Source organism: Melopsittacus undulatus, unplaced genomic scaffold (genome assembly GCF_012275295.1).
Source record: "Melopsittacus undulatus isolate bMelUnd1 unplaced genomic scaffold, bMelUnd1.mat.Z mat_scaffold_620_arrow_ctg1, whole genome shotgun sequence".
NCBI lineage: Eukaryota > Metazoa > Chordata > Aves > Psittaciformes > Psittaculidae > Melopsittacus > Melopsittacus undulatus.
Window position 1 is genome coordinate 5,324 of NW_022994467.1, and position 15,530 is coordinate 20,853.

Genomic DNA, 15,530 nt, shown 5'->3' on the forward strand with positions numbered 1-15,530 from the left:
CATCCACATACGGCTCCCTGGGCCAGGGGTGGTGGGGGACTAACAGCACACTCTGAGGCAGAAGGCAGGGCATTAAAAACAACCTAAGAACAAGAGCTGTGCAAGACCTTCACAAGTTCAAGGACACTCGCTAAGCTGGGAGAGAGAAATTCAGTGCCCTGCAGGGCATCCATCAGATCTCAGCGCAGGAGAGGCAGAGAGCAAAGCCTGATGCTCTGCAGTGGCACAAATAAGAGAGAAATTCACGATGGAGCAGGACACGGAGAAGTCTTGGATCAAGTGGCATGCAGCAAACGACATGCTCCGAAGTCACCTGAGCGTTTGGGAATGTTAACTGGACTCCACAGTCCCAAATAACAAGCTGTACGCTGCCCCTTTTGGAAAGAGGTTTTAGAAATCAGAAAGCATCCTGGCCCTGGGCTCGCTTTCCTCTTCACAAAATACAAATGGCAGGTCAGTTCCAGCAGCAGCCTTCTCTCCATGATCTCATCTCGCTGGGTTTAGGCATCTGGACAGGGACCATTTCTGACCTGGCAGGACAAACTTTCCCAAGAAGCTGCAAAATTTAGCAGGGAAGAAGCTCTGGGTTTCTGAGGCCTTGCAGACCACTTGTCCCATTGCCTTCTCTTCCACACAGCTTTCACAAGCCAAGCAGCTTCCAAGCTCTCGGCTCTACATCCTATGCTGGTGTTACCCAAAACACAACATGAGAGTGGCTGGAGCTGTTTCAAGGAAAAGCCTTTCTCAGGAAACATGCTGCTCTCATCAATCTGCTTGCGTCCCGCCAAGTCAGGGAGCGCACCAACAGGGAAGGTGTTAGTGACAGCGCAGCAGGATGCTCTGCCTGGGGTGAAAGTATTCCTGAGAGCACAGACATTATTCCTGCACAGGCAATGAAGAAGAATCCCAAGCAGCTGCTTGCAGTGCACTGGCTGGAGTGATGCACAGGCAGAACATGACTGCTAGAGCCACAGCACAATTAAACTTTACATGCTGTGGGCTGGGTTCTTTGAGGTTTCCTGGGGTAAAAAAGCAAAAGCAGCATTGCTCCATCACCCTACCTCCTGTGTGCCAAAGAGCACAAGAAGCAGCTGTGACCTCTCCTCCCATCATAGGCTGCAGTCATGCTGCTGTAGTTCAGGCACTTTGCTCCAGGAAGAAAGCACTTCTGATACAAGATAACAGAAACTTCTCTGAAGTCCACACTCAGTAAATGCAACCCCTATTGAGTCAGTCCTGAGCAGCCAGGAGTGCTGCAGACATCCCACAGAAAGAAACCAAAGCCATGACCCATCCTGCCTCTTTTCCCCCAGCTGCTGGTTCGCCCCACCCCTGCCCCAGGGCATTTTAGGGTGGGCTTACAGCTCTTGTATGTGGTTGGGAAGAGGTGTGTGTCTGAAGAAAGGGGTGTTTCTGATGTGTGGTGTCTTGTAAGCTCTTGCTGTGATCCTGCTGCAGTGCTGGATTGTTCCAGTCTTAATGTCTTGCTGTGTGTGACTGGTTTGTTTCTGTGTTAGGGAGTAGACTATGACCTTGGAGAAGGAGAAAAAGGGGGAGCCAGAATGGAGTCAGTGAAAACACAGGTGGGTTGAGTTCTGTTTACATCTTCTTGATCAATTTCATTGCTTTGACTTACACCATCCTTATTCTGTACTTTGTAATTCTTTCTTAAGGAAGCATCTTATGAACTTAGAGAACATTGTATTGACATAAGCCTCATTGTGAGGCAGAGAAGATGGGCTGTTTACAGTTTGGAAAGCCAGGTGACTGTAGTTTTTGAAGCTCCTTAAACTCCTGCAACTGTTTTAGACTTTGAAAAGAAGTTCTGAGCTTCTTAGGGGTTTACAAATAATAATTTTTCCTAACATATTTCTTTCAAGTAAATATACCAGCTAAGTTGACATTAATGCTCCTGTTGGTAAGAGTGGTAACATTATTTGAGTATTACTTTCTGCTATGTATTTATCTTAACACAGTCATACCTAACAAGGGAACACAGTTAAAAGTAAATATTGACTCTTAATGAAAGGCATCTGAAGAGCTACTTTGAAGTGTGGAGTAGAAACTTCTGGTTGCTGGCTCAAAAGGACAAAGACAGAAAAGTTCTTTCATTGATGCTGAACTTGCCTTAAGCAGAAAGAGCTGCAAAAGTAATCAGAATAACATTTTCTTATTAGTGGGCTGAGATTCTGTATTGTTTTATTGCCTTGAAAGCGTGTAAAGTGTGCAAATGCCAGTAAAAAAGGCCAGATTTTGCTCATATACACTTCTAAATTTTATTTGGAAGATCTTCTGAGGCTGTCTTCAGCCAGGAGAAATTACTGGTAGTATAAAGAGTGGGTGGAAGGAGCTTCTGAATGAATGACTAGGTAGAAGTGTAAGATGTGTCTACTTTTTAGTTTAGATTGCTAAATAATTAGTAAATGTCAGTGATTCATATCCTGGTTTTATTACTGTGGTTGGAGATTTTGTAAAGAATATTGGGTGCATAAGAGGGCCTGAAGAACCAAGGGCCGAAGCCTGAAAACATCTTGTACATTAACAAACATCAGATGTTAGGTATTACAGAAATGCTGTCTAATACAGAATTACACAGTAATTGCAGGAACACTGCTTCAGATTTGAATGTCTTTTGTTTTCTTTTAAAGATTTAATGGTGCCATTTGCTTTAGAGCTGGGGACCTGAAGTCCCTTTGTTTTAGGAAAGGAAATTCATAGCGGAGCAAGGAATTTTTCCCAACTCTTCTCTCCCAGATTATCAATATTACTGAGGCTGTCATTCCCACACTTGACAGTTTTGGGTCCATGTCCCTGGATTGTTTTGGTTTTGTTTCATCAGAAGCATACATTTGACTGGCCAAGGTTTTTACAGACTCCTTTATCACTGCCTGATTAAAATCAAACAGAAGATGCCCATGGAAAGAGTGACTCTGTCTGCCTTCTGCATTTGTTTTCTTGTTGTTGGAGTGGAAGCTGCCCTCTGCCTAAGGTGGGTACTTACCAGTTGTAGTACGGATATATTTTAATCCCAATTTCCTATCTAAATTGCTTCATAACTTTAAGAACTTCCCAGTAACTGTCACAAATGTCAGCATCCTGGCGATAGGGTAATTAAGAGCTTTGAAATGTCTAACCTTTTTCTGTGCAGGACAGCCAAGTTAGGAAGTAACGACATTCTCAATACTAAATTAGACTGGTCTTCATTTAAATCTCTATCGATTCAATTTTTAGTTATCCCTAACCTTAGCACTCTTGGTTGTGATTAAAATACTATGTTCATTTGCATATTCTGTCAGTCTGGAGCTAGCGAGGCTGGAAAGAAAAAGGCCCCATAGGGAAAGGGCTCCATTTTTGTTCTGCCAGTACTTGTCTGTTTGGCATTACTCATAACAAATGACTCCTTATTTCTTACACTGTCCTCTTAATTAAGAGGCCTCTGGTGTATAAAAGTGAAGTGTGCAGTGGTCAGCTGATGGTTCTTCTGGGGATGGATGTTTCCACTGTGATAGAATGGTCAAAAACATAGGTTTAAACAGACATTTGATTCCACAGTTTTCTTCCTGAATCCATGCAGGTTTTCACAGCCCTTCTATAATTGTGGCAGGAGCATTCACGATCCTAAATGCAAGAACTGGAGTTATCAAAACACACCACCAAAAGTAAGCTTGAGTAAAAAAAAGAAAAAAAAAGTATGGTAAAGGCACAAGCAGTTCAGTGCTTCAGCAAAATAACACCTTTGGTGTACAGAACTAGCTATGGTTAGAAATCTGCTTTTGGCTGTAAACATCAAGCCTAGAAGTAGGTGTCAGGAGTTCAGAACAACATAAGCCATGCCCCAGGAACTAACTCAGTGGACGTTTAGATGGAGATGTTTAAGCTGTCCAGAGTGAGAGATAAATCCTGATGAGCTGCCATGTGGGTCGTTCCTCACGAGGTTTGGGATGTGTCTGGGCCTCAAATACAGAGCACATTCCTCCTGAAGGACAGAGAAGCCAGCTCTCCCTAGCTTCTGAGGAGAAACAGAAGTGAAAAACTTCTGTTTCAGTACAGCTTGGGCTGTTTCAGTTCCTGCTGCTCACGACGCTCCTCTCTGCGCAAGCAGACGACATCTCTCAGGTTGAATCTCCCGCACCCTGCTTAGGCTCTGTTGCTGCCTGTTGCTGTCGGGTTTTCTTTTCCAGGGCATTCCGTTTCGATGGGCGGGCGGGTTGAGCCGGGAGGGGGAGCGGTGCTGGAGCTCAGCACCCGAGGGGTGCGTGTGTGTTTGAGCGCCACCCAGCGGCGCGCCGCGGCACCGGGAGCCGCCGGTTCTCGTCTGCTCTTGCTTTGGGGATGGAGTTAAAGCAGCGCGCTCGTGCGCCTCTCCCCTGCAAAGCCCACTGGAGTTCTTCAACGTGATTTGAAATATTCTTTTCAGACTTGTTTCTCCACCGTTGTGGGTGTAGGTAAAGTTTTTAATGCCTACGAAATTGGGCTCATTCCTTACTGTGAGTGTAGTCACCTCTTGATTGCTTTGGTTTAATACAGCAGTGGGATGCATAGATAATGTGCCATTGACTCCATGAAGCGTCTATGGTCTGTAGTAGCGCAAAAGGCAGTAGCGATGATATTGAATAGTGAGCAAAAATCACTTCCTGATAGTAAGTTGACACACTCTGAAATATTTTCTGACACTAGCTGATTACCGTGGAATCATAGAATAGTTTGGGTTGGAAGAGTCCTTCAAAACTCATGTAGTCCAACCCCCTGCAATGAGCAGGGACATCTTCAACTAGATCAGGTTGCACAGAACCACATCCAGCCTGGCCTTAAATATCTCCAGGATGGTACATCTATTACCTCTCTGGGCAGCCTGTGCAAGTGTTTTACCAGCCTCCTTGTAAGGAGGTTTTTCTTCACATCCAGCCTTAATCTCTCCATGTAGAGCTACCATGAGCAGGAGTGGGGAGAGATGCCATAATCTGTCTCTAAATCATCCCTTAGAAAGTTGAGGGGTAAGATGTTGCTCAAAATAAGACCTGTCTTAAAATAAAATCTGTATAGACTTACCCATGATGAAATTAAACATGCCTGCTGGTTTATGAGCAACTAGATGTTCATAAAATGAAGACAGAATGAATACTAGAGTGTTGAGTGTTCATTTTACAAAATGGAATCATAGTGGAATCATAGAATAGTTTGGATTGGAAGAGTCCTTCAAAACTCATCTAGTCCAACCCCCTGCAATGACATTTCCTTTTCCTTGTTCTCAGGGTATAGCACTTCAGCACTTTTGCAAAAACACAGGCCTGCAGCTTTTTTTCTCTGTAAAGTCCTTCTAAAGCAGGAACTGCAAGGAGCATTTCCTTTCGGTTTTTCATGGTTGGGCTTAATAGCCAGAAATGACCTTAGTGATTGAAGTTCCTCATAGCCTCAGACCAAAACTGACTCATAGCTTGGTGTGCTAAGGAGATACTTCATCTATGGTAGCTTTCTGCACGGGGAAATATGCACAACCCCAGGGCGCATGAAAGCACAAGCTTGCAGTCCCAGCCACCTCATGAGAAGTAGAATTACGGGGCTGCTGCAGCATGTGGGAGACAAGGTCCAGTTGTGTTTGTGTCAAGGAAGAGGTCCAGCAAAGAGAGATTACCTGATAGCTGCTGTACTGTGCTCCACAAGTTTAGTCAACTTCATGGATTGGTTCCTTGTACCAGCTGAGAGCATATTTTCTCCTTCTAAGCAAAAAGAAAGCTAAGTTTTCAGAAGCTCTGCTTATGCCCTAGTCACAAATGTTTTCTAAAGTAAAGATATGGTTTCTGTCTTTGATCTTTCTCACTTATCTGCATTAGTCTTTTGGTCATCCTTTGAATTAAATGTGCAATTATAAATCTCGAAAGACCAATAAATGATGGTTTAGTTTCTAATGGTTAGTAGAATGCTTATAAACATCACATCTCTTAAATATTTGAGATTCATGCTTTTAAATCTGAGTCTCTCACAAACATACTTTAGCATAGAGAGCAACTGGTGTGTTTTTGTGTCTGGATTCTACAGAGATTTGACTAAGAAGCTTCCCCTTACTGTATACTGCAGATTACCAGGCCTTCTTTGGCTCTGCTAGATTAGATATGACATTCCTTTATGTGAAGAATAGAATTCCAGAATAGTTAGGGTTGGAAAGGACCTTAAGATCATGAAGTTCCAACCCCCCTGCCGTGGGCAGGGACACCTCACACTAAACCATGTCACCCAAGGGTTTGTCCAGCCTGGCCTTGAACACCGCTAGGGATGGAGCATTCACAGCTCCCTTGGGCAACCCATTGTGGTGCCTCACCACCCTTCCATAGAATAGTGATGCCAGTCTCCCTATTAAAAGTGCAAGAACTATGTTGTCTTTGTGCAAGTTTGTTTAAGAGGAAGCTTAACTTCCTCATGACCTGACAATGGTGTGATTTCTGCAATGAAGTGTGTAAAGAGGATGGAGATCCACTTCCTTGAGCGTCACCTACTAAATATACAACTTGCTTTCCATTAGATAATATCCTTCTCCAAAATGTGATTTTTAGTTTTTTTTTTTTTTAATTTTGCTTTTTTTTTTAAGCCTCTCCATAAAACCAAGGCATTGCTCCTAGGAAACTTGTGGGGAATCTGAGTTTTCCCTCCCATGGATGGGGCTTGGAGCAACCTGATCTTGTGGAAAGTGTCCTGATTGTGGCAGGGGGTTGAAACTGCGTGACCGTCCAACCCAAACAAGTCTAGGATTCTGTGTAAACTGTGGTCTGTATTAATTGTTAGGTTTAGCATCTCTCCTTAGCATGTACCATGCTTCCAGGGATCTGATTTGTAAATTAAGAGGAAACACTTGTTGCAAGCTTGCTGTGTTTTACTTCCGAGTGGCCTGGAATTCATAAATGTTTCAAAACTTTGGAGAAAACCCAATGGATGGATTGTTAAATGTGGAACTAATATGGAGTGACAGTGCACTAACCCATTATTTTTCCTACTAAGATCATTCAGAAACTGAAGACTATCTCTCTACACGGAAAGGCTGGTGGGTGCCGTGGAAAGGACTCAGTCAGAGATCAATATGATCAGACAAAAAGCCATTTATTGCAAAGCATTAATTCCTTATATACTATTGCTTACACACACCTACAGCAATTTGGCATATCATGATTGGATACTTGTCTTGAAGACCCTTAGGGGCTAACATATAATTGGTTAAGCACAGGTGTGAGAACTTGACCTCAAATGCTTGCCAACAGTCCACAGTTCTCATCACTCAGTGAATTCCAGCTTCTTCTTATCTTGCTTGCTTAAGCTTCCTCAGGCCTCCCACGGCCTTGCTGTATCCCTCGGAGTTATTCAGAGCTCATGTACCAAATATCCATTTTCCTGTGAGAACACTGTCTCCACAGGTGGGTTTAGGAGTTGTAGCTTATTTTCTTTTGAATACTTCTTAACCACACGTGTAAGAGGGAAGGAAACAAGTAGGAGTGCATGCTGAATGATACTACAGGACTGTTAGTGAGAAACTTCAGTGTAGGAGTTCTGTTGTCAAGGGACTTTGTGAAGTTAAGGGACAGGAGAGGATGAAAGTATCTTGAAGCAAGAACAGGCTTGCTGGGAGGGAGTATTAAGTGCAAGCAGTCATTTGGCTCATTCCAAACTTTGAACTATTGTTTGGTTCCTGTACAAGCTAAGAGCTTAGAGTTTTCAAGAAGGTTTGTGAAGTGCCTATGTTAAAGTTTCTTGAGTGGGGTACCTTCAGGGACAGGTACCTCATTCAGGAGCAGAGGTGGAGATAGTGCCGAAGCCTTGGCTGTCCATATGGATGAGCACATTGTTAAATGTAAGTGAAGAAGGAAGTGAGGGAAGAGTATTTGTTAAAGAGTAAGCTGGTGGCTGTTACAAACTTGTGGTTTCCAGGCAGTTTCGCTCACAGGGTTTGAGAGAGTTTGCATCAATCTTCACACAGAAAACAAGCCCCTTGTCTGTGGAGGTGAGTGTAAAATACACTGTAGCACTGTAGAGCTACCTCCTGCCAACATGCCCCTGTGCTCTGTTGTGTGCAGATCAGCTGCAAGGAGCAAAGCAGACAGTTTCCACACAACTTGTTTCCTTAAGGAGTGGCTTCATCCTTTTAAAAATGTTTTGATTTTGACTATTTTGGCAAAACTGAAGCTGCATGAGAACAAGTTTCTTTTTTAATTTATATTGCTCAGTATCAGAGTAGAACTATGCTCATTTACAGCAGTTTCTTCTGGTATTTTGTTTTCAGGATTATAGTGCAGAAATGGAAGCTAGGGGAGGTGGTAGATCTGCAACCTTGGCATGATGTAGAGGTGAAAATGACTGTTTTGCCTCAGAAGCATTCATGCAACCATTAGTGCCAGAGCCATGGATCTTCTGTCAGTTTGTTGCTTGTGTGACTCTCTTCTGAGAGACTTCTGGCTTTGGACAATTCTTCCAACCTTTCTGCACAGCTATTGGGTGGTTAGAAATCAAGATAGAATTTCTGTCAGCCTTTTATCACCAACAGAAATGATTGCTTTTAGCGATGTGTCTCAGTCATTGTCACCACTAAATGTTACTGTGTAAATCTAGTTATCTAGATCTCATCTGATCTCTGCAAAATTGTCATGGAAATATGAGCAGAATTACCCAACTGGGACCACAATGTGAATTCCAGTAGTATTTCCCTGGCTATGGGCTATTTCAGCCACCCTTGGCTAGTGGAGGCTGTAGCCATTTGCATCCTGACAAATCCAACATGCAGTAATTTGAATACTGTATGTACTGAAACTCTTCAGAGTTATTCTTAACAGAAGGATTTTCAATTCGTCTTAACATTTTAAGGTCAACAATACTGTTTTCGGATTAGCTGTATGACGATAGCTGGGTGCAAAATGTTGCTACTGTTTTGTTCCACTTGAGTTGATTAAGCTTTGAACTGGAAGTTGTTTCTGTGCTTCTGTACTCATGGTACAAAAGAAATAGAACAGTTGAAATTGAAACAGTGGCTAAACTGACTCTTGTAAGACTTCTGTAGTGGAAGATCATGACTTTTATCTCTAGTGGTAAGGTTTTTTAATTCTCGGTGTATCTGTACTTGTGGTAGAGTCATGGTTTACATCTATGTGCAGCCAGTTCTGGAAATAAATCTTTGAGTTGGCCAATGAGGGGAATGACGAGGAATGAGTGGGATCATTGAGTGTTTGACTCTGTTGCAGGGATCCTGTTAGACAGACAGAAGTACCTCAAGCTCAGTGATGGGGATACAGGTCTGTTGCTAACAGGTAATAAAATCTCTTCAGTTTGGAGAGTTTGCTTTGTCCTGCATCTATGTGGCCTGTTCCTAAAACACAGTCTACTTACTTATTTCTTCTCATTCCTACTTGTGTGTGGTGTTGCTCACTTCCACTTGTGTGCCAGCTGACTATAATGCAAAGCTGAATGTCTTTGGTTCAGGGGAGACTGGAGTTGTGTGCTTCAGGAATCCCACACTATATGAATCATTAAAGACGAATCAATTTCTCAAGAAATACAGAATTTGAGCAACTCGCACATGTTTTATTTTTGTATATATATACACTGTAATCTACATTCCTCTTTTTTAAATATTGATCTACCTACTAGTTGTACAAACCCAGCTTTTAAACTCTACCCCCAAAATAACCTGGATTTGTTTGAAGCGTGAGGAGTGCATAGAAGGAAAATAATTTGACCCATTTTGTCTTTGATCCTTCTTGGATTTCCAGTGTTCATCCTGTGTTACATGCTGGCTGCCCCTGTCTTTGGGTACCTTAGTGATTGGTACAATAGGAAAATCATCCTTGGAGCTGGTATTTTCTTCTGCTCTGGTGTCACATGAAGCAGTTCGTTCGTCAGTGAATTGGTAAGTTGGTGGCTTAGAGCCTTCTGGAAATAACCTGAGTATGTCTTGCAGGAGTCAATAGTCTTTATCTAGCCTTAATGTAATCTTAATGTCTCTTGGGTGACATGGTTTAGTGTGAGGTGTCCCTGCCCATGGCAGGGGGGTTGAAACTAGATGATCTTAAGGTCCTTTCTGACCCTAACTATTCTATGATTACTGATATTCTTTCTTTCACGAGAACTAGTTGGCATTGGCACAGCCAGTTATTCCCCAATAGCACCTACCATCATTGCAGACCTGTTTGAGGAAAGAAGAAGGACCATGATGCTGTCTGTCTTCTACCTCTTCATTCCAGTGGGAAGGTTGATTTTCTTGCTAGTAACTGACCTGCCTTTTGAAATTCTGTCTGACCACACCAGGCATTCAATATGCCCTGAGCCTTGATTAGATCTATTTGGATGTATATCTGGATTGGCTCTTGCAAAAGGATTTTTCCCTTGCTTAGCATGTTGAGATAGAGCTGGTTAGGCTTATTTCTGTATTTATCTCGAAAAAAATAGTTTTTCTCCCCCCCAGAATTTTTTTTTTTAGAGAGAACCTGAACTCTGCAAAGCTGCGGGCTTTGAATAAACTATTGAATCAACTCTGAAAGAAATATGTGCCTGGGGGTAGGTAATTTATTTCTGGCTTTTGGAAGACAAAAGCTTTTGGATATTTGTTTACTTGACAGATTTGTCAAGAGCCCCCCACTAAATCCTCCCAAGGAAGAAACTGGCCCTTCCCTCTCCTCTTTCAGTTAAATTGACAGTGTCTGATGAAGAGGTGAAGGCTTTTTCTGTGCATTGGACACTTACTCTTTATTAAAGCAGGCAGCCAAGGCTGAGCCCAGAAGGCAGATCAAAGCTAAAGGAATTCCTGCAGGGTTTTATTCATGTGGCCAGCAGAGAAAAGAGCCAATAATAAACTGCTTTATGGGTTGTCTGATCTGGGTTTGCAGTGTCATTCTACAGAATAATTATTCCAAGGGGAACCTGGGACATTACTGCCACCAGCTCAGGTCTGCTCTGAGAAGGTTAGCCTCCCTTTTTAATACTGGCTGGCAAGTAAGTTGGCAGAGACCATGAGTTGTTTCTGATTATCTGTTCTGAAAACTCCGAGAGACTACTTCTCTGTGCTCTCCTTAGCTGGCAAGATGTCATTTCAGGCAGCAAGAATTCCTTGGTGCCTGCTGATTATTCCTTCTTGTTACTTACAGTGGTCTTGTCTATGTCCTAGCAGCTGGCATGGCAGGTCTGCCATGACTGGCACTGGGCCTTCAGGGGGAGTTCCTCACTGTCACTCGAGGGGCTGAGCCATTCACAGTAAAATCAGAATCATCCCTGGGGTTGGGATTACTTACGTTCATCATGTCAAAGGTGAACAGTGGAAGGACCTTCTACTGTCTGACTGGTCATGAACTTGGTGTTTTAGAGGACTTTGTCATGAGTTTGGTGTTTTCCATTGTTCCTGCAGGACAAGGGAAAGATTTTAGCGTAGTTCTTCTGCAATGGAAGAGGCATAGGTTAAATTGCACAGCAGCCAGGGCAGGCGCTGATGTGCCTCTTACCTGAGGAGACACTTGGAATGGTTGTCAGTGCATCGAGACCTCCTGAAATAGGGAATGTGAAGGTATCTTCTGTTCTTGTCATGTCATCGTGATGTTTCTCCATAGAGAACAGATAGTGCTTTGGAAGTACTCTGTCAGATTTTCCAAAGTTATCTATAAAATTGCCTAGCACATACTCGATGAGGGGGGAAGAATGTTTGCTGGAATAACAGTCTGAAGTTACGCAGGTAACGCTGATGGCTGCGCGACCGATTCTTGCATTTGTGGCTGGAATATTACAGTACAGTTTTCTTTCTTCACATGTTTTACTCCAGAATCAGAGGGAGCAATCATGTATCTATATGAAGGAGAGGGAGGATCTAAAGGTCTTTTTTTCCTCTGAAGTCACCATACCTCACCAAAGCCACTCTTTACACATATGACGTACAAACCACAAGTTACATTTCTTTCTGAGCATAGCTGCCTTTCTCCAATCTGTAATTCTAATGCTGAATTTGAAGTTCTGTGGACTTTTCACTCCATGGGTATCCTTGCTCTAACCTGCCTTGCTTGTGTCTACAGATAACTCCTTGCATGGGAGGTCTAGCACTGATTTTGCTGGTCCCTCACAGGACCCAGAGAAGGACAGCAGCACACAGAGCACTGAGCATCTCTGGCACAATACAAGTAGCAGCTGAGAATCCAGGAGTACACAGAACTGCCAAGACTACTTGGTGTCACGATGTCATCTCACTTGCCAAGAAGGAAGTGTATTTTAGCAACCAAGGTCCCCTCCATTGAAGAACGACCATTCCATTTTTGGAAATATGGTCATTAAATCCCACTCAGCTCCTTTGTGTCGCATGTTGCGTACAAGATGCTTGAAACACCATCCACTCTTTGCAGCTGATGGGATCTTAGTTTTGTCCTGAATGTTTTTTGGCCATGACCTTAAGTGTTGCAGCTTCTTCAACAAGCTTGTGTTCTATTGACCATATCCTGTCATTCTGTCTGGAATGTCCCTTTGAGGAATCACTACAGTGCAGAAAGGAGAAAGGACGGCAGTGGGATGCTGTCCCAGTGCTGCCCCCGTCCCTGGTGGGGCCAGAGCTGGGCGGGGCTCTGTGCCTGGCAGGATTCTGCGGGGCTGGGATTCCCACAGGGTGTGCGCGTGCGCCCATAGGACTGCAGCAGGTTTCTCTCTCCCGTTACCCTGCAGTCCGGAAAAGCCCTGGCCAGGGCCAGGGAGGGAGAGCTGGATCCGGTTTGGGAACAGCAGGTGCCGCTGTGCAGCTGCGCCAGATCCGGCTCTGGTATGCCGGTGCCGGCAGGCTGCCCGCCGGGCTCCCCTTCAAACGCTTTTGGTTTAAACACTTGCTTTCCTGGTGCCTTGGCTGTCTGCGGAGTGTTATTCTTGTAGGGGATTCTAATTGACAGTTAGATTTGCATCCTGCTTGCAGCCGGAACAGCAAGTACGGCAGGGATGCAGCTGGATCCCAATTCGTAGGTAGTAAAGGCTGAAGTGAGGAAAAACAAATGAAGTTTCCTGAATCATAAATGAACATTTCTGACAGTTCAACAACTAGACCACTGTCAGAGTTGCTCTCCTGCAAAGATGTTTCTTATAACCTCCAGCAGTGCAGTAGAAACAAATTTCAATTTTTCTTTCGCAAGGATTTCCAAAGCATAAGGACATGCTGCCAAAACCCAGATGGTTCCAGTTCAAATCAAGTCCAAGAGCAAAGAAGATGAAGAATTAGGTTCATATCTTGATGAATCCACCAGTTTTTTGGTCACCTGGTGATTTGCAGCACCTTAGTTTTAAGATTTCAAACTTCCCTATTGACCTCAAAGGGGACTTTCTCCTAAACCACTAAGCAGAAAGAGGCCAGTAAAAAGTTAATTCTCTCCTAGAGCGGGGCAGGAAAAAGGTAGTATTTGGGCAGTTTTGTAAAAGGAGAACTTTTGCCTGCTAACTTGCTGTGCAGACTGAGAGTCTGTTTTTAGACTCAGGCAGAGTTACGGAGTGCTTCAGCTGCTGCATGTGAACAATTTGGGAAACCCAGATGTTACTCTCATTTGTGCTAATTACACAAAACCATCCTGAGGCCTTTAGACTTGCACAGAGAGCACTTCCATTTAGCTACTAAGTTGCTACATTCTTGCCTGCTCTCAGCTGTGTAGTTCTCCTATCCAAAATTTCACAGCAATTGTTTTAGCAAAAGTTGGCAATGAAATCTGCAGGTGACCAGGACTGGGATTTAACATAAAATCTTTGGATCATGGTCTTCACTCTAGCTAGGATTTCCCTGTTCATAGATAAAGCCTCATCAAAGTTCATATCTTCAAGGGAGTGCATTTTGATTATAAGAAGTCTAAATGAGGTAGGCTGTCCCTATTCCTCACACCCTGTTATTTCTAATATCTCTCATTTCCTTCTTTGCCTTTGAGCTGGAATTTTGTCTGGTCCCCGCTGGGTCTGACTGCCATGGCCTTTGTTACTGAAGCCCTGGGAACGTGGGTACCGCTGTTTCTTTACAGGGATCAGCTTGTCCAGGGCACTGTGTCACCTTGCCTTCAAGAGGTACGCAATTTGTCTAAGAGGTGAGGTGCACACGGCTGTGGAGGCACACTTGGGAACGCTGCACAGGGCTAAATCCCAGTTTGTTTAAAGACAGAAGGTAGGATGTGACCGTGAACACTTCTTGTGAAGGCAGTTGGGTGGGAATGTTGTATTACCTCACTTCCCAGGATGCTGAGGCCAACGGCAAAATGTCAGCAGCTATATTTGTTGAAGGTTTTGATTGTTCTGTGTTTGTTCTGCACTTATTCTAATATTCTTGTTATCCTGTAGTTGTTTTGTTCTTACACTGTATTTGTTTCGTTGTTTTATTGTAGTATTTGTGTTGTTCCACTGTTGTTTTGTTGTTATAACAATAGTAAACCAGTGCTTTGACCCTAATTTTAATATCATTTTAGGGTTTTTTTTTTTTACTGTCAATATGCAATTCCCACCCTCCTCCACCTCACCCCCCATCCCCTGTTTTTATATCCCCCACTTAAAATAAACAGCCTGTGTTCACATCTGCCTTCCCTATATTTGATTCTTGGGCCAGGGCACAGGGTGCAGCTTTCCAGCACCCTCTGCTTGTGCGTACTTGCTTCCCCTGTCCAAACACAGCTGCGTGGTTGAACAACGGTTATTATTATTATTATTGCTATTTCTTCTTATTGTTTCACTAGTGTATCTCCACTTTGCCTTTGCTTCAAGCAGCTGCAATCTGAGGGCAAGACTGCACAAACGTGCTGCAGAGGCCAGGGGAAAGACAGAAACTCTGCTCTGGATCATCCCAACAGTAATACTAAAAGCATGATACCTCCAGGGCTGATTGGATTGTGCTCTGCCTAGGGCCAAATAGCTGCTTCTTACACAGAACCACCAAACCTTTTGGTCATGGAGGCTAATTTCATGATCACTATTAAAACTGCTTTAGAGACAGTGCCTTGCTGGAAAGCACTTAATTCACATGTTTCTTCCTGCTTCCCCCATTCCTCATCTTGTGATGGGAGAAGAAAAATGGTGGAGGAGCAGTGAGCCATCTGATAACCAGTCTGAATTGATGGAGTTTGCGAGCCGAATTATTCATGGTTTGGCTTCTGAGGGCAGGACCTGAGTTTTGAGAGCTGGAGACCAGCCAGTGGCTGTCAGGTGGATACGCTGTGGTTTGTATTGAGTCTCTGTTTCCTGTGTGGAGTGTCCAGCCCAGCCCAGGGCCAGGCAGCAGGGAACCCTTGGGGATGCTCTGGAGGCACCTCTGAGATGAGAGGACAGTGAGCAGCTGTGGCCAGTTTGGCTGTCCCATCACCAAGTGCCCCCTTCTGACTGCAGATGCTCCCCATGGTGCTGCAGCACCCCGTCTGCAGAGTGTCAAGGACAGAGAAGTGCCTTGCCAATGATAACCAGAGGAGTCTTTATGCTCTCGAGCAGAGGTGGATGGGCTGAACAAAGCACCTGTGGTGCTCCCCAGGCAAAGGGATAGTAGCAGCATCCTCTGCACGGCTGGGAGTGGGCAGGCAGGGAAGCTG

At 44.0% G+C, this 15,530-nt stretch overlaps 1 pseudogene; it reads left to right on the top strand.

Annotated features, from left to right (window-relative positions):
- The first annotated feature begins 247 nt into the window (after positions 1 to 247).
- Positions 248 to 14,406, top strand: LOC117438803 (protein spinster homolog 3-like; annotated as a pseudogene).
- The last annotated feature ends 1,124 nt before the right edge of the window (positions 14,407 to 15,530 follow it).